The sequence below is a fragment of the Danio rerio genome, chromosome 5 (genome assembly GCF_049306965.1).
Source record: "Danio rerio strain Tuebingen ecotype United States chromosome 5, GRCz12tu, whole genome shotgun sequence".
NCBI classification, from domain to species: Eukaryota; Metazoa; Chordata; class Actinopteri; order Cypriniformes; family Danionidae; genus Danio; species Danio rerio.
The window spans coordinates 44,002,080-44,020,306 of NC_133180.1; the positions used below are offsets into that span (position 1 = coordinate 44,002,080).

At 44.9% G+C, this 18,227-nt stretch overlaps 1 protein-coding gene and 28 non-coding genes across 29 annotated transcripts in view; 13 read left to right on the top strand and 16 right to left on the bottom strand.

Moving 5' to 3' along the window:
• si:dkey-245n4.2 overlaps window positions 1-18,227 on the bottom strand; it is a 314,713-nt gene that overhangs the window by 120,526 nt on the left and 175,960 nt on the right. The window lies entirely within an intron of this gene.
• Window positions 275-346, top strand: trnad-guc (transfer RNA aspartic acid (anticodon GUC)). The gene has a single exon. It is a non-coding gene; the product is annotated as a tRNA-Asp (tRNA).
• LOC141385898 (U5 spliceosomal RNA) lies at window positions 681-796 on the bottom strand. Its single transcript, XR_012407010.1, has one exon. It is a non-coding gene; the product is annotated as a U5 spliceosomal RNA (small nuclear RNA).
• trnad-guc (transfer RNA aspartic acid (anticodon GUC)) lies at window positions 1,499-1,570 on the top strand. The gene has a single exon. It is a non-coding gene; the product is annotated as a tRNA-Asp (tRNA).
• Window positions 1,905-2,020, bottom strand: LOC141385899 (U5 spliceosomal RNA). The gene has a single exon (XR_012407011.1). It is a non-coding gene; the product is annotated as a U5 spliceosomal RNA (small nuclear RNA).
• On the top strand, window positions 2,722-2,793 carry trnad-guc (transfer RNA aspartic acid (anticodon GUC)). Its single transcript has one exon. It is a non-coding gene; the product is annotated as a tRNA-Asp (tRNA).
• Window positions 3,128-3,243, bottom strand: LOC141385900 (U5 spliceosomal RNA). Its single transcript, XR_012407012.1, has one exon. It is a non-coding gene; the product is annotated as a U5 spliceosomal RNA (small nuclear RNA).
• trnad-guc (transfer RNA aspartic acid (anticodon GUC)) lies at window positions 3,944-4,015 on the top strand. Its single transcript has one exon. It is a non-coding gene; the product is annotated as a tRNA-Asp (tRNA).
• Window positions 4,350-4,465, bottom strand: LOC141385901 (U5 spliceosomal RNA). The gene has a single exon (XR_012407013.1). It is a non-coding gene; the product is annotated as a U5 spliceosomal RNA (small nuclear RNA).
• On the top strand, window positions 5,167-5,238 carry trnad-guc (transfer RNA aspartic acid (anticodon GUC)). The gene has a single exon. It is a non-coding gene; the product is annotated as a tRNA-Asp (tRNA).
• On the bottom strand, window positions 5,573-5,688 carry LOC141385964 (U5 spliceosomal RNA). The gene has a single exon (XR_012407077.1). It is a non-coding gene; the product is annotated as a U5 spliceosomal RNA (small nuclear RNA).
• Window positions 6,392-6,463, top strand: trnad-guc (transfer RNA aspartic acid (anticodon GUC)). The gene has a single exon. It is a non-coding gene; the product is annotated as a tRNA-Asp (tRNA).
• LOC141385980 (U5 spliceosomal RNA) lies at window positions 6,798-6,913 on the bottom strand. The gene has a single exon (XR_012407093.1). It is a non-coding gene; the product is annotated as a U5 spliceosomal RNA (small nuclear RNA).
• On the top strand, window positions 7,616-7,687 carry trnad-guc (transfer RNA aspartic acid (anticodon GUC)). The gene has a single exon. It is a non-coding gene; the product is annotated as a tRNA-Asp (tRNA).
• LOC141385902 (U5 spliceosomal RNA) lies at window positions 8,022-8,137 on the bottom strand. The gene has a single exon (XR_012407014.1). It is a non-coding gene; the product is annotated as a U5 spliceosomal RNA (small nuclear RNA).
• Window positions 8,839-8,910, top strand: trnad-guc (transfer RNA aspartic acid (anticodon GUC)). Its single transcript has one exon. It is a non-coding gene; the product is annotated as a tRNA-Asp (tRNA).
• Window positions 9,245-9,360, bottom strand: LOC141385903 (U5 spliceosomal RNA). The gene has a single exon (XR_012407015.1). It is a non-coding gene; the product is annotated as a U5 spliceosomal RNA (small nuclear RNA).
• trnad-guc (transfer RNA aspartic acid (anticodon GUC)) lies at window positions 10,061-10,132 on the top strand. The gene has a single exon. It is a non-coding gene; the product is annotated as a tRNA-Asp (tRNA).
• Window positions 10,467-10,582, bottom strand: LOC141385904 (U5 spliceosomal RNA). The gene has a single exon (XR_012407016.1). It is a non-coding gene; the product is annotated as a U5 spliceosomal RNA (small nuclear RNA).
• On the bottom strand, window positions 11,692-11,807 carry LOC141385905 (U5 spliceosomal RNA). Its single transcript, XR_012407017.1, has one exon. It is a non-coding gene; the product is annotated as a U5 spliceosomal RNA (small nuclear RNA).
• Window positions 12,509-12,580, top strand: trnad-guc (transfer RNA aspartic acid (anticodon GUC)). The gene has a single exon. It is a non-coding gene; the product is annotated as a tRNA-Asp (tRNA).
• Window positions 12,915-13,030, bottom strand: LOC141385906 (U5 spliceosomal RNA). The gene has a single exon (XR_012407018.1). It is a non-coding gene; the product is annotated as a U5 spliceosomal RNA (small nuclear RNA).
• On the bottom strand, window positions 14,139-14,254 carry LOC141385907 (U5 spliceosomal RNA). The gene has a single exon (XR_012407019.1). It is a non-coding gene; the product is annotated as a U5 spliceosomal RNA (small nuclear RNA).
• Window positions 14,956-15,027, top strand: trnad-guc (transfer RNA aspartic acid (anticodon GUC)). Its single transcript has one exon. It is a non-coding gene; the product is annotated as a tRNA-Asp (tRNA).
• LOC141385981 (U5 spliceosomal RNA) lies at window positions 15,362-15,477 on the bottom strand. The gene has a single exon (XR_012407094.1). It is a non-coding gene; the product is annotated as a U5 spliceosomal RNA (small nuclear RNA).
• On the top strand, window positions 16,180-16,251 carry trnad-guc (transfer RNA aspartic acid (anticodon GUC)). Its single transcript has one exon. It is a non-coding gene; the product is annotated as a tRNA-Asp (tRNA).
• LOC141385908 (U5 spliceosomal RNA) lies at window positions 16,586-16,701 on the bottom strand. The gene has a single exon (XR_012407020.1). It is a non-coding gene; the product is annotated as a U5 spliceosomal RNA (small nuclear RNA).
• On the top strand, window positions 17,403-17,474 carry trnad-guc (transfer RNA aspartic acid (anticodon GUC)). Its single transcript has one exon. It is a non-coding gene; the product is annotated as a tRNA-Asp (tRNA).
• Window positions 17,809-17,924, bottom strand: LOC141385909 (U5 spliceosomal RNA). The gene has a single exon (XR_012407021.1). It is a non-coding gene; the product is annotated as a U5 spliceosomal RNA (small nuclear RNA).

Consider the following 18,227-nt stretch of genomic DNA (forward strand, 5'->3'; position numbering starts at 1 on the left):
ACGCTTGACATAACCAAAAGCACGCTAGTCTTTGTTAGTATAGTGGACAGTATTTCCATGTGTCACCCGGATGATCAGGGTTCGCTTCCCTGCCAGGGGGGGCTTTTTTTAGGATGCTAAACTCCTCTTAAAAACTTGAGCTTCAGCATGAATCTGTCCAAAAAAAAAACAAGCCCACAGTGCGACGTTCGTCGGAAGAAACTTGCAGCCTTTTGCTCTCAGGCAACCTCAACATAATAGTGCAGCTGAACAGTTTACATTCTTGCATAAGTGATCCTCGTTAGTATAGTGGACAGTATCTCCGCCTGTCACGCGGAAGACCGGGGTTCGATTCCCCGACGGGGAGGCATTTTCTTCAAGACGCTGAACTCCTTACCCCACCTCAGGCTTAAGCATAAAGCTTTCCAAAGAAACAAACCCACCATACAATATTGGCCATGTCCTTCTTGTGGTAAAAAAGAGCTCGATTTTGCTCACTCGCTTTTTTGCTGCGGTTCCAAAGACTGCAATTGTGAAGAGAGGGAGAAAAAGACACACAGATCCAAGATTGCTGCGCTTTAGAGAATGAGCTAAGAGCAACTTCATTTGATCGCCTGATTGATAACAACCATTCTGTCTAGGCTAATCTACTGACACAAACACTCTTCCACATCTCGTTCTGCAATTCAACATCTTAATGCAGCTCTGCAGATAGCAGAGCACCCAAAAATAAACAAAACTCACAATAGTTCCTCCCCACGGAAATCTTTAGTAAAAGGCGAAAGATTTGTGCGTGATTGAAGAGAAACTCGAGCTGTAACACTATGCTGCTTAATCAGAGCAGTTGGCCATACACAGCACAATGTTCGGCAAGGGTGACTGCAAGGCACGTTGGCCTCGTAATCCTACTTTGTTGAAATGAAGGCATCGAAGCATTACGCAGTACAGAATGAGGTCACACAGAAAGAGGTGCAGTCTTTGGTTAAGACAAATATATCCACATTTTCAAAGCTGCAGTGATGTCACCATGTAAAATTGTGTTATTAGGACATCAGACAGATTAGAGCCCAGTCCTTGGTAACAGCCAAAGGTTTTGAGGGTGACTATAATCAGCAGAAGCTACAGTTTGCCCTTTGGACTGAACCCATCGGTCGTTGTTTTTATTACATGTCTGACTCTGCCTGTCTTAAGGAGGAATGGCTTGGCTTCGGTTTGGTGAGACTGCTGGCAGAAAGTGTCCACCCACGCTTGACATAACCAAAAGCACGCTAGTCTTTGTTAGTATAGTGGACAGTATTTCCATGTGTCACCCGGATGATCAAGGTTCGCTTCCCTGCCAGGGGGGGCTTTTTTTAGGATGCTAAACTCCTCTTAAAAACTTGAGCTTCAGCATGAATCTGCCCAAAAAAAAAAACAAGCCCACAGTGCGACGTTCGTCGGAAGAAACTTGCAGCCTTTTGCTCTCAGGCACCCTCAACATAATAGTGCAGCTGAACAGTTTACATAGTTGCATAAGTGATCCTCGTTAGTATAGTGGACAGTATCTCCGCCTGTCACGCGGAAGACCGGGGTTCGATTCCCCGACGGGGAGGCATTTTCTTCAAGACGCTGAACTCCTTACCCCACCTCAGGCTTAAGCATAAAGCTGTCCAAAGAAACAAACCCACCATACAATATTGGCCATGTCCTTCTTGTGGTAAATAAGAGCTCGATTTTGCTCACTCGCTTTTTTGCTGCGGTTCCAAAGACTGCAATTGTGAAGAGAGGGAGAAAACGACACACAGATCCAAGATTGCTGCGCTTTAGAGAATGAGCTAAGAGCAACTTCATTTGATCGCCGGATTGATAACAACCATTCTGTCTAGGCTAATCTACTGACACAAACACTCTTCCACATCTCGTTCTGCAATTCAACATCTTAATGCAGCTCTGCAGATAGCAGAGCACCCAAAAATAAACAAAACTCACAATAGTTCCTCCCCACGGAAATCTTTAGTAAAAGGCGAAAGATTTGTGCGTGATTGAAGAGAAACTCGAGCTGTAACACTATGCTGCTTAATCAGAGCAGTTGGCCATACACAGCACAATGTTCGGCAAGGGTGACTGCAAGGCACGTTGGCCTCGTAATCCTACTTTGTTGAAATGAAGGCATCGAAGCATTACGCAGTACAGAATGAGCTCACACAGAAAGAGGTGCAGTCTTTGGTTAAGACAAATATATCCACATTTTCAAAGCTGCAGTGATGTCACCATGTAAAATTGTGTTATTAGGACATCAGACAGATTAGAGCCCAGTCCTTGGTAACAGCCAAAGGTTTTGAGGGTGACTATAACCAGCAGAAGCTACAGTTTGCCCTTTGGACTGAACCCATCGGTCGATGTTTTTATTACATGTCTGACTCTGCCTGTCTTAAGGAGGAATGGCTTGGCTTCGGTTTGGTGAGACTGCTGGCAGAAAGTGTCCACCCACGCTTGACATAACCAAAAGCACGCTAGTCTTTGTTAGTATAGTGGACAGTATTTCCATGTGTCACCCGGATGATCAGGGTTCGCTTCCCTGCCAGGGGGGGCTTTTTTTAGGATGCTAAACTCCTCTTAAAAACTTGAGCTTCAGCATGAATCTGTCCAAAAAAAAAACAAGCCCACAGTGCGACGTTCGTCGGAAGAAACTTGCAGCCTTTTGCTCTCAGGCAACCTCAACATAATAGTGCAGCTGAACAGTTTACATTCTTGCATAAGTGATCCTCGTTAGTATAGTGGACAGTATCTCCGCCTGTCACGCGGAAGACCGGGGTTCGATTCCCCGACGGGGAGGCATTTTCTTCAAGACGCTGAACTCCTTACCCCACCTCAGGCTTAAGCATAAAGCTTTCCAAAGAAACAAACCCACCATACAATATTGGCCATGTCCTTCTTGTGGTAAAAAAGAGCTCGATTTTGCTCACTCGCTTTTTTGCTGCGGTTCCAAAGACTGCAATTGTGAAGAGAGGGAGAAAAAGACACACAGATCCAAGATTGCTGCGCTTTAGAGAATGAGCTAAGAGCAACTTCATTTGATCACCGGATTGATAACAACCATTCTGTCTAGGCTAATCTACTGACACAAACACTCTTCCACATCTCTTTCTGCAATTCAACATCTTAATGCAGCTCTGCAGATAGCAGAGCACCCAAAAATAAACAAAACTCACAATAGTTCCTCCCCACGGAAATCTTTAGTAAAAGGCGAAAGATTTGTGCGTGATTGAAGAGAAACTCGAGCTGTAACACTATGCTGCTTAATCAGAGCAGTTGGCCATACACAGCACAATGTTCGGCAAGGGTGACTGCAAGGCACGTTGGCCTCGTAATCCTACTTTGTTGAAATGAAGGCATCGAAGCATTACGCAGTACAGAATGAGGTCACACAGAAAGAGGTGCAGTCTTTGGTTAAGACAAATATATCCACATTTTCAAAGCTGCAGTGATGTCACCATGTAAAATTGTGTTATTAGGACATCAGACAGATTAGAGCCCAGTCCTTGGTAACAGCCAAAGGTTTTGAGGGTGACTATAACCAGCAGAAGCTACAGTTTGCCCTTTGGACTGAACCCATCGGTCGTTGTTTTTATTACATGTCTGACTCTGCCTGTCTTAAGGAGGAATGGCTTGGCTTCGGTTTGGTGAGACTGCTGGCAGAAAGTGTCCACCCACGCTTGACATAACCAAAAGCACGCTAGTCTTTGTTAGTATAGTGGACAGTATTTCCATGTGTCACCCGGATGATCAGGGTTCGCTTCCCTGCCAGGGGGGGCTTTTTTTAGGATGCTAAACTCCTCTTAAAAACTTGAGCTTCAGCATGAATCTGTCCAAAAAAAAACAAGCCCACAGTGCGACGTTCGTCGGAAGAAACTTGCAGCCTTTTGCTCTCAGGCACCCTCAACATAATAGTGGAGCTGAACAGTTTACATTCTTGCATGAGTGATCCTCGTTAGTATAGTGGACAGTATCTCCGCCTGTCACGCGGAAGACCGGGGTTCGATTCCCCGACGGGGAGGCATTTTCTTCAAGACGCTGAACTCCTTACCCCACCTCAGGCTTAAGCATAAAGTTGTCCAAAGAAACAAACCCACCATTCAATATTGGCCATGTCCTACTTGTGGTAAAAAAGAGCTCGATTTTGCTCACTCGCTTTTTTGCTGCGGTTCCAAAGATTGCAATTGTGAAGAGAGGGAGAAAAAGACACACAGATCCAAGATTGCTGCGCTTTAGAGAATGAGCTAAGAGCAACTTCATTCGATCGCCGGATTGATAACAACCATTCTGTCTAGGCTAATCTACTGACACAAACACTCTTCCACATCTCGTTCTGCAATTCAACATCTTAATGCAGCTCTGCAGATAGCAGAGCACCCAAAAATAAACAAAACTCACAATAGTTCCTCCCCACGGAAATCTTTAGTAAAAGGCGAAAGATTTGTGCGTGATTGAAGAGAAACTCGAGCTGTAACACTATGCTGCTTAATCAGAGCAGTTGGCCATACACAGCACAATGTTCGGCAAAGGTGACTGCAAGGCACGTTGGCCTCGTAATCCTACTTTGTTGAAATGAAGGCATCGAAGCATTACGCAGTACAGAATGAGGTCACACAGAAAGAGGTGCAGTCTTTGGTTAAGACAAATATATCCACATTTTCAAAGCTGCAGTGATGTCACCATGTAAAATTGTGTTATTAGGACATCAGACAGATTAGAGCCCAGTCCTTGGTAACAGCCAAAGGTTTTGAGGGTGACTATAACCAGCAGAAGCTACAGTTTGCCCTTTGGACTGAACCCATCGGTCGTTGTTTTTATTACATGTCTGACTCTGCCTGTCTTAAGGAGGAATGGCTTGGCTTCGGTTTGGTGAGACTGCTGGCAGAAAGTGTCCACCCACGCTTGACATAACCAAAAGCACGCTAGTCTTTGTTAGTATAGTGGGCAGTATTTCCATGTGTCACCCGGATGATCAGGGTTCGCTTCCCTGCCAGGGGGGGCTTTTTTTAGGATGCTAAACTCCTCTTAAAAACTTGAGCTTCAGCATGAATCTGTCCAAAAAAAAAACAAGCCCACAGTGCGACGTTCGTCGGAAGAAACTTGCAGCCTTTTGCTCTCAGGCACCCTCAACATAATAGTGCAGCTGAACAGTTTACATTCTTGCATGAGTGATCCTCGTTAGTATAGTGGACAGTATCTCCGCCTGTCACGCGGAAGACCGGGGTTCGATTCCCCGACGGGGAGGCATTTTCTTCAAGACGCTGAACTCCTTACCCCACCTCAGGCTTAAGCATAAAGCTGTCCAAAGAAACAAACCCACCATACAATATTGGCCATGTCCTTCTTGTGGTAAATAAGAGCTCGATTTTGCTCACTCGCTTTTTTGCTGCGGTTCCAAAGACTGCAATTGTGAAGAGAGGGAGAAAAAGACACACAGATCCAAGATTGCTGCGCTTTAGAGAATGAGCTAAGAGCAACTTCATTTGATCGCCGGATTGATAACAACCATTCTGTCTAGGCTAATCTACTGACACAAACACTCTTCCACATCTCGTTCTGCAATTCAACATCTTAATGCAGCTCTGCAGATAGCAGAGCACCCAAAAATAAACAAAACTCACAATAGCTCCTCCCCACGGAAATCTTTAGTAAAAGGCGAAAGATTTGTGCGTGATTGAAGAGAAACTCGAGCTGTAACACTATGCTGCTTAATCAGAGCAGTTGGCCATACACAGCACAATGTTCGGCAAGGGTGACTGCAAGGCACGTTGGCCTCGTAATCCTACTTTGTTGAAATGAAGGCATCGAAGCATTACGCAGTACAGAATGAGCTCACACAGAAAGAGGTGCAGTCTTTGGTTAAGACAAATATATCCACATTTTCAAAGCTGCAGTGATGTCACCATGTAAAAATGTGTTATTAGGACATCAGACAGATTAGAGCCCAGTCCTTGGTAACAGCCAAAGGTTTTGAGGGTGACTATAACCAGCAGAAGCTACAGTTTGCCCTTTGGACTGAACCCATCGGTCGTTGTTTTTATTACATGTCTGACTCTGCCTGTCTTAAGGAGGAATGGCTTGGCTTCGGTTTGGTGAGACTGCTGGCAGAAAGTGTCCACCCACGCTTGACATAACCAAAAGCACGCTAGTCTTTGTTAGTATAGTGGACAGTATTTCCATGTGTCACCCGGATGATCAGGGTTCGCTTTCCTGCCAGGGGGGGCTTTTTTTAGGATGCTAAACTCCTCTTAAAAACTTGAGCTTCAGCATGAATCTGTCCAAAAAAAAAAAACAAGCCCACAGTGCGACGTTCGTCGGAAGAAACTTGCAGCCTTTTGCTCTCAGGCACCCTCAACATAATAGTGCAGCTGAACAGTTTACATTCATGTATAATTGATCCTCGTTAGTATAGTGGACAGTATCTCCGCCTGTCACGCGGAAGACCGGGGTTCGATTCCCCGACGGGGAGGCATTTTCTTCAAGACGCTGAACTCCTTACCCCACCTCAGGCTTAAGCATAAAGCTGTCCAAAGAAACAAACCCACCATACAATATTGGCCATGTCCTTCTTGTGGTAAATAAGAGCTCGATTTTGCTCACTCGCTTTTTTGCTGCGGTTCCAAAGACTGCAATTGTGAAGAGAGGGAGAAAAAGACACACAGATCCAAGATTGCTGCGCTTTAGAGAATGAGCTAAGAGCAACTTCATTTGATCGCCGGATTGATAACAACCATTCTGTCTAGGCTAATCTACTGACACAAACACTCTTCCACATCTCGTTCTGCAATTCAACATCTTAATGCAGCTCTGCAGATAGCAGAGCACCCAAAAATAAACAAAACTCACAATAGCTCCTCCCCACGTAAATCTTTAGTAAAAGGCGAAAGATTTGTGCGTGATTGAAGAGAAACTCGAGCTGTAACACTATGCTGCTTAATCAGAGCAGTTGGCCATACACAGCACAATGTTCGGCAAGGGTGACTGCAAGGCACGTTGGCCTCGTAATCCTACTTTGTTGAAATGAAGGCATCGAAGCATTACGCAGTACAGAATGAGCTCACACAGAAAGAGGTGCAGTCTTTGGTTAAGACAAATATATCCACATTTTCAAAGCTGCAGTGATGTCACCATGTAAAAATGTGTTATTAGGACATCAGACAGATTAGAGCCCAGTCCTTGGTAACAGCCAAAGGTTTTGAGGGTGACTATAACCAGCAGAAGCTACAGTTTGCCCTTTGGACTGAACCCATCGGTCGTTGTTTTTATTACATGTCTGACTCTGCCTGTCTTAAGGAGGAATGGCTTGGCTTCGGTTTGGTGAGACTGCTGGCAGAAAGTGTCCACCCACGCTTGACATAACCAAAAGCACGCTAGTCTTTGTTAGTATAGTGGACAGTATTTCCATGTGTCACCCGGATGATCAGGGTTCGCTTCCCTGCCAGGGGGGGCTTTTTTTAGGATGCTAAACTCCTCTTAAAAACTTGAGCTTCAGCATGAATCTGTCCAAAAAAAAAAACAAGCCCACAGTGCGACGTTCGTCGGAAGAAACTTGCAGCCTTTTGCTCTCAGGCACCCTCAACATAATAGTGCAGCTGAACAGTTTACATTCATGCATAATTGATCCTCGTTAGTATAGTGGACAGTATCTCCGCCTGTCACGCGGAAGACCGGGGTTCGATTCCCCGACGGGGAGGCATTTTCTTCAAGACGCTGAACTCCTTACCCCACCTCAGGCTTGAGCATAAAGCTGTCCAAAGAAACAAACCCACCATTCAATATTGACCATGTCCTTCTTGTGGTAAAAAAGAGCTCGATTTTGCTCACTCGCTTTTTTGCTGCGGTTCCAAAGATTGCAATTGTGAAGAGAGGGAGAAAAAGACACACAGATCCAAGATTGCTGCGCTTTAGAGAATGAGCTAAGAGCAACTTCATTTGATCGCCGGATTGATAACAAACATTCTGTCTAGGCTAATCTACTGACACAAACACTCTTCCACATCTCGTTCTGCAATTCAACATCTTAATGCAGCTCTGCAGATAGCAGAGCACCCAAAAATAAACAAAACTCACAATAGTTCCTCCCCACGGAAATCTTTAGTAAAAGGCGAAAGATTTGTGCGTGATTGAAGAGAAACTCGAGCTGTAACACTATGCTGCTTAATCAGAGCAGTTGGCCATACACAGCACAATGTTCGGCAAGGGTGACTGCAAGGCACGTTGGCCTCGTAATCCTACTTTGTAGAAATGAAGGCATCGAAGCATTACGCAGTACAGAATGAGCTCACACAGAAAGAGGTGCAGTCTTTGGTTAAGACAAATATATCCACATTTTCAAAGCTGCAGTGATGTCACCATGTAAAATTGTGTTATTAGGACATCAGACAGATTAGAGCCCAGTCCTTGGTAACAGCCAAAGGTTTTGAGGGTGACTATAACCAGCAGAAGCTACAGTTTGCCCTTTGGACTGAACCCATCGGTCGTTGTTTTTATTACATGTCTGACTCTGCCTGTCTTAAGGAGGAATGGCTTGGCTTCGGTTTGGTGAGACTGCTGGCAGAAAGTGTCCACCCACGCTTGACATAACCAAAAGCACGCTAGTCTTTGTTAGTATAGTGGACAGTATTTCCATGTGTCACCCGGATGATCAGGGTTCGCTTCCCTGCCAGGGGGGCCTTTTTTTAGGATGCTAAACTCCTCTTAAAAACTTGAGCTTCAGCATGAATCTGTCCAAAAAAAAAACAAGCCCACAGTGCGACGTTCGTCGGAAGAAACTTGCAGCCTTTTGCTCTCAGGCAACCTCAACATAATAGTGCAGCTGAACAGTTTACATTCTTGCATAAGTGATCCTCGTTAGTATAGTGGACAGTATCTCCGCCTGTCACGCGGAAGACCGGGGTTCGATTCCCCGACGGGGAGGCATTTTCTTCAAGACGCTGAACTCCTTACCCCACCTCAGGCTTAAGCATAAAGCTTTCCAAAGAAACAAACCCACCATACAATATTGGCCATGTCCTTCTTGTGGTAAAAAAGAGCTCGATTTTGCTCACTCGCTTTTTTGCTGCGGTTCCAAAGACTGCAATTGTGAAGAGAGGGAGAAAAAGACACACAGATCCAAGATTGCTGCGCTTTAGAGAATGAGCTAAGAGCAACTTCATTTGATCGCCGGATTGATAACAACCATTCTGTCTAGGCTAATCTACTGACACAAACACTCTTCCACATCTCGTTCTGCAATTCAACATCTTAATGCAGCTCTGCAGATAGCAGAGCACCCAAAAATAAACAAAACTCACAATAGTTCCTCCCCACGGAAATCTTTAGTAAAAGGCGAAAGATTTGTGCGTGATTGAAGAGAAACTCGAGCTGTAACACTATGCTGCTTAATCAGAGCAGTTGGCCATACACAGCACAATGTTCGGCAAGGGTGACTGCAAGGCACGTTGGCCTCGTAATCCTACTTTGTTGAAATGAAGGCATCGAAGCATTACGCAGTACAGAATGAGGTCACACAGAAAGAGTTGCAGTCTTTGGTTAAGACAAATATATCCACATTTTCAAAGCTGCAGTGATGTCACCATGTAAAATTGTGTTATTAGGACATCAGACAGATTAGAGCCCAGTCCTTGGTAACAGCCAAAGGTTTTGAGGGTGACTATAACCAGCAGAAGCTACAGTTTGCCCTTTGGACTGAACCCATCGGTCGTTGTTTTTATTACATGTCTGACTCTGCCTGTCTTAAGGAGGAATGGCTTGGCTTCGGTTTGGTGAGACTGCTGGCAGAAAGTGTCCACCCACGCTTGACATAACCAAAAGCTTGCTAGTCTTTGTTAGTATAGTGGACAGTATTTCCATGTGTCACCCGGATGATCAGGGTTCGCTTCCCTGCCAGGGGGGGCTTTTTTTAGGATGCTAAACTCCTCTTAAAAACTTGAGCTTCAGCATGAATCTGTCCAAAAAAAAACAAGCCCACAGTGCGACGTTCGTCGGAAGAAACTTGCAGCCTTTTGCTCTCAGGCACCCTCAACATAATAGTGCAGCTGAACAGTTTACATTCTTGCATAAGTGATCCTCGTTAGTATAGTGGACAGTATCTCCGCCTGTCACGCGGAAGACCGGGGTTCGATTCCCCGACGGGGAGGCATTTTCTTCAAGACGCTGAACTCCTTACCCCACCTCAGGCTTAAGCATAAAGCTGTCCAAAGAAACAAACCCACCATACAATATTGGCCATGTCCTTCTTGTGGTAAATAAGAGCTCGATTTTGCTCACTCGCTTTTTTGCTGCGGTTCCAAAGACTGCAATTGTGAAGAGAGGGAGAAAAAGACACACAGATCCAAGATTGCTGCGCTTTAGAGAATGAGCTAAGAGCAACTTCATTTGATCGCCGGATTGATAACAACCATTCTGTCTAGGCTAATCTACTGACACAAACACTCTTCCACATCTCGTTCTGCAATTCAACATCTTAATGCAGCTCTGCAGATAGCAGAGCACCCAAAAATAAACAAAACTCACAATAGTTCCTCCCCACGGAAATCTTTAGTAAAAGGCGAAAGATTTGTGCGTGATTGAAGAGAAACTCGAGCTGTAAAACTATGCTGCTTAATCAGAGCAGTTGGCCATACACAGCACAATGTTCGGCAAGGGTGACTGCAAGGCACGTTGGCCTCGTAATCCTACTTTGTTGAAATGAAGGCATCGAAGCATTACGCAGTACAGAATGAGCTCACACAGAAAGAGGTGCAGTCTTTGGTTAAGACAAATATATCCACATTTTCAAAGCTGCAGTGATGTCACCATGTAAAAATGTGTTATTAGGACATCAGACAGATTAGAGCCCAGTCCTTGGTAACAGCCAAAGGTTTTGAGGGTGACTATAACCAGCAGAAGCTACAGTTTGCCCTTTGGACTGAACCCATCGGTCGTTGTTTTTATTACATGTCTGACTCTGCCTGTCTTAAGGAGGAATGGCTTGGCTTCGGTTTGGTGAGACTGCTGGCAGAAAGTGTCCACCCACGCTTGACATAACCAAAAGCACGCTAGTCTTTGTTAGTATAGTGGACAGTATTTCCATGTGTCACCCGGATGATCAGGGTTCGCTTCCCTGCCAGGGGGGGCTTTTTTTAGGATGCTAAACTCCTCTTAAAAACTTGAGCTTCAGCATGAATCTGTCCAAAAAAAAAAACAAGCCCACAGTGCGACGTTCGTCGGAAGAAACTTGCAGCCTTTTGCTCTCAGGCACCCTCAACATAATAGTGCAGCTGAACAGTTTACATTCATGCATAAGTGATCCTCGTTAGTATAGTGGACAGTATCTCCGCCTGTCACGCGTAAGACCGGGGTTCGATTTACCGACGGGGGGGGCATTTTCTTCAAGACGCTGAACTCCTTACCCCACCTCAGGCTTGAGCATAAAGCTGTCCAAAGAAACAAACCCACCATTCAATATTGACCATGTCCTTCTTGTGGTAAAAAAGAGCTCGATTTTGCTCACTCGCTTTTTTGCTGCGGTTCCAAAGATTGCAATTGTGAAGAGAGGGAGAAAAAGACACACAGATCCAAGATTGCTGCGCTTTAGAGAATGAGCTAAGAGCAACTTCATTTGATCGCCGGATTGATAACAACCATTCTGTCTAGGCTAATCTACTGACACAAACACTCTTCCACATCTCGTTCTGCAATTCAACATCTTAATGCAGCTCTGCAGATAGCAGAGCACCCAAAAATAAACAAAACTCACAATAGTTCCTCCCCACGGAAATCTTTAGTAAAAGGCGAAAGATTTGTGCGTGATTGAAGAGAAACTCGAGCTGTAACACTATGCTGCTTAATCAGAGCACTTGGCGTGACACAGCACAATGTTCGGCAAGGGTGACTGCAAGGCACGTTGGCCTCGTAATCCTACTTTGTTGAAAGGAAGGCATCGAAGCATTACGCAGTACAGAATGAGGTCACACAGAAAGAGGTGCAGTCTTTGGTTAAGACAAATATATCCACATTTTCAAAGCTGCAGTGATGTCACCATGTAAAATTGTGTTATTAGGACATCAGACAGATTAGAGCCCAGTCCTTGGTAACAGCCAAAGGTTTTGAGGGTGACTATAACCAGCAGAAGCTACAGTTTGCCCTTTGGACTGAACCCATCGGTCGTTGTTTTTATTACATGTCTGACTCTGCCTGTCTTAAGGAGGAATGGCTTGGCTTCGGTTTGGTGAGACTGCTGGCAGAAAGTGTCCACCCACGCTTGACATAACCAAAAGCACGCTAGTCTTTGTTAGTGTAGTGGACAGTATTTCCATGTGTCACCCGGATGATCAGGGTTCGCTTCCCTGCCAGGGGGGCCTTTTTTTAGGATGCTAAACTCCTCTTAAAAACTTGAGCTTCAGCATGAATCTGTCCAAAAAAAAAACAAGCCCACAGTGCGACGTTCGTCGGAAGAAACTTGCAGCCTTTTGCTCTCAGGCAACCTCAACATAATAGTGCAGCTGAACAGTTTACATTCTTGCATAAGTGATCCTCGTTAGTATAGTGGACAGTATCTCCGCCTGTCACGCGGAAGACCGGGGTTCGATTCCCCGACGGGGAGGCATTTTCTTCAAGACGCTGAACTCCTTACCCCACCTCAGGCTTAAGCATAAAGCTTTCCAAAGAAACAAACCCACCATACAATATTGGCCATGTCCTTCTTGTGGTAAAAAAGAGCTCGATTTTGCTCACTCGCTTTTTTGCTGCGGTTCCAAAGACTGCAATTGTGAAGAGAGGGAGAAAAAGACACACAGATCCAAGATTGCTGCGCTTTAGAGAATGAGCTAAGAGCAACTTCATTTGATCGCCGGATTGATAACAACCATTCTGTCTAGGCTAATCTACTGACACAAACACTCTTCCACATCTCGTTCTGCAATTCAACATCTTAATGCAGCTCTGCAGATAGCAGAGCACCCAAAAATAAACAAAACTCACAATAGTTCCTCCCCACGGAAATCTTTAGTAAAAGGCGAAAGATTTGTGCGTGATTGAAGAGAAACTCGAGCTGTAACACTATGCTGCTTAATCAGAGCAGTTGGCCATACACAGCACAATGTTCGGCAAGGGTGACTGCAAGGCACGTTGGCCTCGTAATCCTACTTTGTTGAAATGAAGGCATCGAAGCATTACGCAGTACAGAATGAGGTCACACAGAAAGAGTTGCAGTCTTTGGTTAAGACAAATATATCCACATTTTCAAAGCTGCAGTGATGTCACCATGTAAAATTGTGTTATTAGGACATCAGACAGATTAGAGCCCAGTCCTTGGTAACAGCCAAAGGTTTTGAGGGTGACTATAACCAGCAGAAGCTACAGTTTGCCCTTTGGACTGAACCCATCGGTCGTTGTTTTTATTACATGTCTGACTCTGCCTGTCTTAAGGAGGAATGGCTTGGCTTCGGTTTGGTGAGACTGCTGGCAGAAAGTGTCCACCCACGCTTGACATAACCAAAAGCTTGCTAGTCTTTGTTAGTATAGTGGACAGTATTTCCATGTGTCACCCGGATGATCAGGGTTCGCTTCCCTGCCAGGGAGGGCTTTTTTTAGGATGCTAAACTCCTCTTAAAAACTTGAGCTTCAGCATGAATCTGTCCAAAAAAAAAAACAAGCCCACAGTGCGACGTTCGTCGGAAGAAACTTGCAGCCTTTTGCTCTCAGGCACCCTCAACATAATAGTGCAGCTGAACAGTTTACATTCATGCATAAGTGATCCTCGTTAGTATAGTGGACAGTATCTCCGCCTGTCACGCGTAAGACCGGGGTTCGATTTACCGACGGGGGGGCATTTTCTTCAAGACGCTGAACTCCTTACCCCACCTCAGGCTTGAGCATAAAGCTGTCCAAAGAAACAAACCCACCATTCAATATTGACCATGTCCTTCTTGTGGTAAAAAAGAGCTCGATTTTGCTCACTCGCTTTTTTGCTGCGGTTCCAAAGATTGCAATTGTGAAGAGAGGGAGAAAAAGACACACAGATCCAAGATTGCTGCGCTTTAGAGAATGAGCTAAGAGCAACTTCATTTGATCGCCGGATTGATAACAACCATTCTGTCTAGGCTAATCTACTGACACAAACACTCTTCCACATCTCGTTCTGCAATTCAACATCTTAATGCAGCTCTGCAGATAGCAGAGCACCCAAAAATAAACAAAACTCACAATAGTTCCTCCCCACGGAAATCTTTAGTAAAAGGCGAAAGATTTGTGCGTGATTGAAGAGAAACTCGAGCTGTAACACTATGCTGCTTAATCAGAGCAGTTGGCCATACACAGCACAATGTTCGGCAAGGGTGACTGCAAGGCACGTTGGCCTCGTAATCCTACTTTGTTGAAATGAAGGCATCGAAGCATTACGCAGTACAGAATGAGCTCACACAGAAAGAGGTGCAGTCTTTGGTTAAGACAAATATATCCACATTTTCAAAGCTGCAGTGATGTCACCATGTAAAATTGTGTTATTAGGACATCAGACAGATTAGAGCCCAGTCCTTGGTAACAGCCAAAGGTTTTGAGGGTGACTATAATCAGCAGAAGCTACAGTTTGCCCTTTGGACTGAACCCATCGGTCGTTGTTTTTATTACATGTCTGACTCTGCCTGTCTTAAGGAGGAATGGCTTGGCTTCGGTTTGGTGAGACTGCTGGCAGAAAGTGTCCACCCACGCTTGACATAACCAAAAGCACGCTAGTCTTTGTTAGTATAGTGGACAGTATTTCCATGTGTCACCCGGATGATCAGGGTTCGCTTCCCTGCCAGGGGGGCCTTTTTTTAGGATGCTAAACTCCTCTTAAAAACTTGAGCTTCAGCATGAATCTGTCCAAAAAAAAAACAAGCCCACAGTGCGACGTTCGTCGGAAGAAACTTGCAGCCTTTTGCTCTCAGGCACCCTCAACATAATAGTGCAGCTGAACAGTTTACATTCTTGCATAAGTGATCCTCGTTAGTATAGTGGACAGTATCTCCGCCTGTCACGCGGAAGACCGGGGTTCGATTCCCCGACGGGGAGGCATTTTCTTCAAGACGCTGAACTCCTTACCCCACCTCAGGCTTAAGCATAAAGCTGTCCAAAGAAACAAACCCACCATACAATATTGGCCATGTCCTTCTTGTGGTAAATAAGAGCTCGATTTTGCTCACTCGCTTTTTTGCTGCGGTTCCAAAGACTGCAATTGTGAAGAGAGGGAGAAAAAGACACACAGATCCAAGATTGCTGCGCTTTAGAGAATGAGCTAAGAGCAACTTCATTTGATCGCCGGATTGATAACAACCATTCTGTCTAGGCTAATCTACTGACACAAACACTCTTCCACATCTCGTTCTGCAATTCAACATCTTAATGCAGCTCTGCAGATAGCAGAGCACCCAAAAATAAACAAAACTCACAATAGCTCCTCCCCACGTAAATCTTTAGTAAAAGGCGAAAGATTTGTGCGTGATTGAAGAGAAACTCGAGCTGTAACACTATGCTGCTTAATCAGAGCAGTTGGCCATACACAGCACAATGTTCGGCAAGGGTGACTGCAAGGCACGTTGGCCTCGTAATCCTACTTTGTTGAAATGAAGGCATCGAAGCATTACGCAGTACAGAATGAGCTCACACAGAAAGAGGTGCAGTCTTTGGTTAAGACAAATATATCCACATTTTCAAAGCTGCAGTGATGTCACCATGTAAAAATGTGTTATTAGGACATCAGACAGATTAGAGCCCAGTCCTTGGTAACAGCCAAAGGTTTTGAGGGTGACTATAACCAGCAGAAGCTACAGTTTGCCCTTTGGACTGAACCCATCGGTCGTTGTTTTTATTACATGTCTGACTCTGCCTGTCTTAAGGAGGAATGGCTTGGCTTCGGTTTGGTGAGACTGCTGGCAGAAAGTGTCCACCCACGCTTGACATAACCAAAAGCACGCTAGTCTTTGTTAGTATAGTGGACAGTATTTCCATGTGTCACCCGGATGATCAGGGTTCGCTTCCCTGCCAGGGGGGGCTTTTTTTAGGATGCTAAACTCCTCTTAAAAACTTGAGCTTCAGCATGAATCTGTCCAAAAAAAAAAACAAGCCCACAGTGCGACGTTCGTCGGAAGAAACTTGCAGCCTTTTGCTCTCAGGCACCCTCAACATAATAGTGCAGCTGAACAGTTTACATTCATGCATAATTGATCCTCGTTAGTATAGTGGACAGTATCTCCGCCTGTCACACGGAAGACCGGGGTTCGATTCCCCGACGGGGAGGCATTTTCTTCAAGACGCTGAACTCCTTACCCCACCTCAGGCTTGAGCATAAAGCTGTCCAAAGAAACAAACCCACCATTCAATATTGACCATGTCCTTCTTGTGGTAAAAAAGAGCTCGATTTTGCTCACTCGCTTTTTTGCTGCGGTTCCAAAGATTGCAATTGTGAAGAGAGGGAGAAAAAGACACACAGATCCAAGATTGCTGCGCTTTAGAGAATGAGCTAAGAGCAACTTCATTTGATCGCCGGAATGATAACAAACATTCTGTCTAGGCTAATCTACTGACACAAACACTCTTCCACATCTCGTTCTGCAATTCAACATCTTAATGCAGCTCTGCAGATAGCAGAGCACCCAAAAATAAACAAAACTCACAATAGTTCCTCCCCACGGAAATCTTTAGTAAAAGGCGAAAGATTTGTGCGTGATTGAAGAGAAACTCGAGCTGTAACACTATGCTGCTTAATCAGAGCAGTTGGCCATACACAGCACAATGTTCGGCAAGGGTGACTGCAAGGCACGTTGGCCTCGTAATCCTACTTTGTAGAAATGAAGGCATCGAAGCATTACGCAGTACAGAATGAGCTCACACAGAAAGAGGTGCAGTCTTTGGTTAAGACAAATATATCCACATTTTCAAAGCTGCAGTGATGTCACCATGTAAAATTGTGTTATTAGGACATCAGACAGATTAGAGCCCAGTCCTTGGTAACAGCCAAAGGTTTTGAGGGTGACTATAACCAGCAGAAGCTACAGTTTGCCCTTTGGACTGAACCCATCGGTCGTTGTTTTTATTACATGTCTGACTCTGCCTGTCTTAAGGAGGAATGGCTTGGCTTCGGTTTGGTGAGACTGCTGGCAGAAAGTGTCCACCCACGCTTGACATAACCAAAAGCACGCTAGTCTTTGTTAGTATAGTGGACAGTATTTCCATGTGTCACCCGGATGATCAGGGTTCGCTTCCCTGCCAGGGGGGCCTTTTTTTAGGATGCTAAACTCCTCTTAAAAACTTGAGCTTCAGCATGAATCTGTCCAAAAAAAAAACAAGCCCACAGTGCGACGTTCGTCGGAAGAAACTTGCAGCCTTTTGCTCTCAGGCAACCTCAACATAATAGTGCAGCTGAACAGTTTACATTCTTGCATAAGTGATCCTCGTTAGTATAGTGGACAGTATCTCCGCCTGTCACGCGGAAGACCGGGGTTCGATTCCCCGACGGGGAGGCATTTTCTTCAAGACGCTGAACTCCTTACCCCACCTCAGGCTTAAGCATAAAGCTTTCCAAAGAAACAAACCCACCATACAATATTGGCCATGTCCTTCTTGTGGTAAAAAAGAGCTCGATTTTGCTCACTCGCTTTTTTGCTGCGGTTCCAAAGACTGCAATTGTGAAGAGAGGGAGAAAAAGACACACAGATCCAAGATTGCTGCGCTTTAGAGAATGAGCTAAGAGCAACTTCATTTGATCGCCGGATTGATAACAACCATTCTGTCTAGGCTAATCTACTGACACAAACACTCTTCCACATCTCGTTCTGCAATTCAACATCTTAATGCAGCTCTGCAGATAGCAGAGCACCCAAAAATAAACAAAACTCACAATAGTTCCTCCCCACGGAAATCTTTAGTAAAAGGCGAAAGATTTGTGCGTGATTGAAGAGAAACTCGAGCTGTAACACTATGCTGCTTAATCAGAGCAGTTGGCCATACACAGCACAATGTTCGGCAAGGGTGACTGCAAGGCACGTTGGCCTCGTAATCCTACTTTGTTGAAATGAAGGCATCGAAGCATTACGCAGTACAGAATGAGGTCACACAGAAAGAGTTGCAGTCTTTGGTTAAGACAAATATATCCACATTTTCAAAGCTGCAGTGATGTCACCATGTAAAATTGTGTTATTAGGACATCAGACAGATTAGAGCCCAGTCCTTGGTAACAGCCAAAGGTTTTGAGGGTGACTATAACCAGCAGAAGC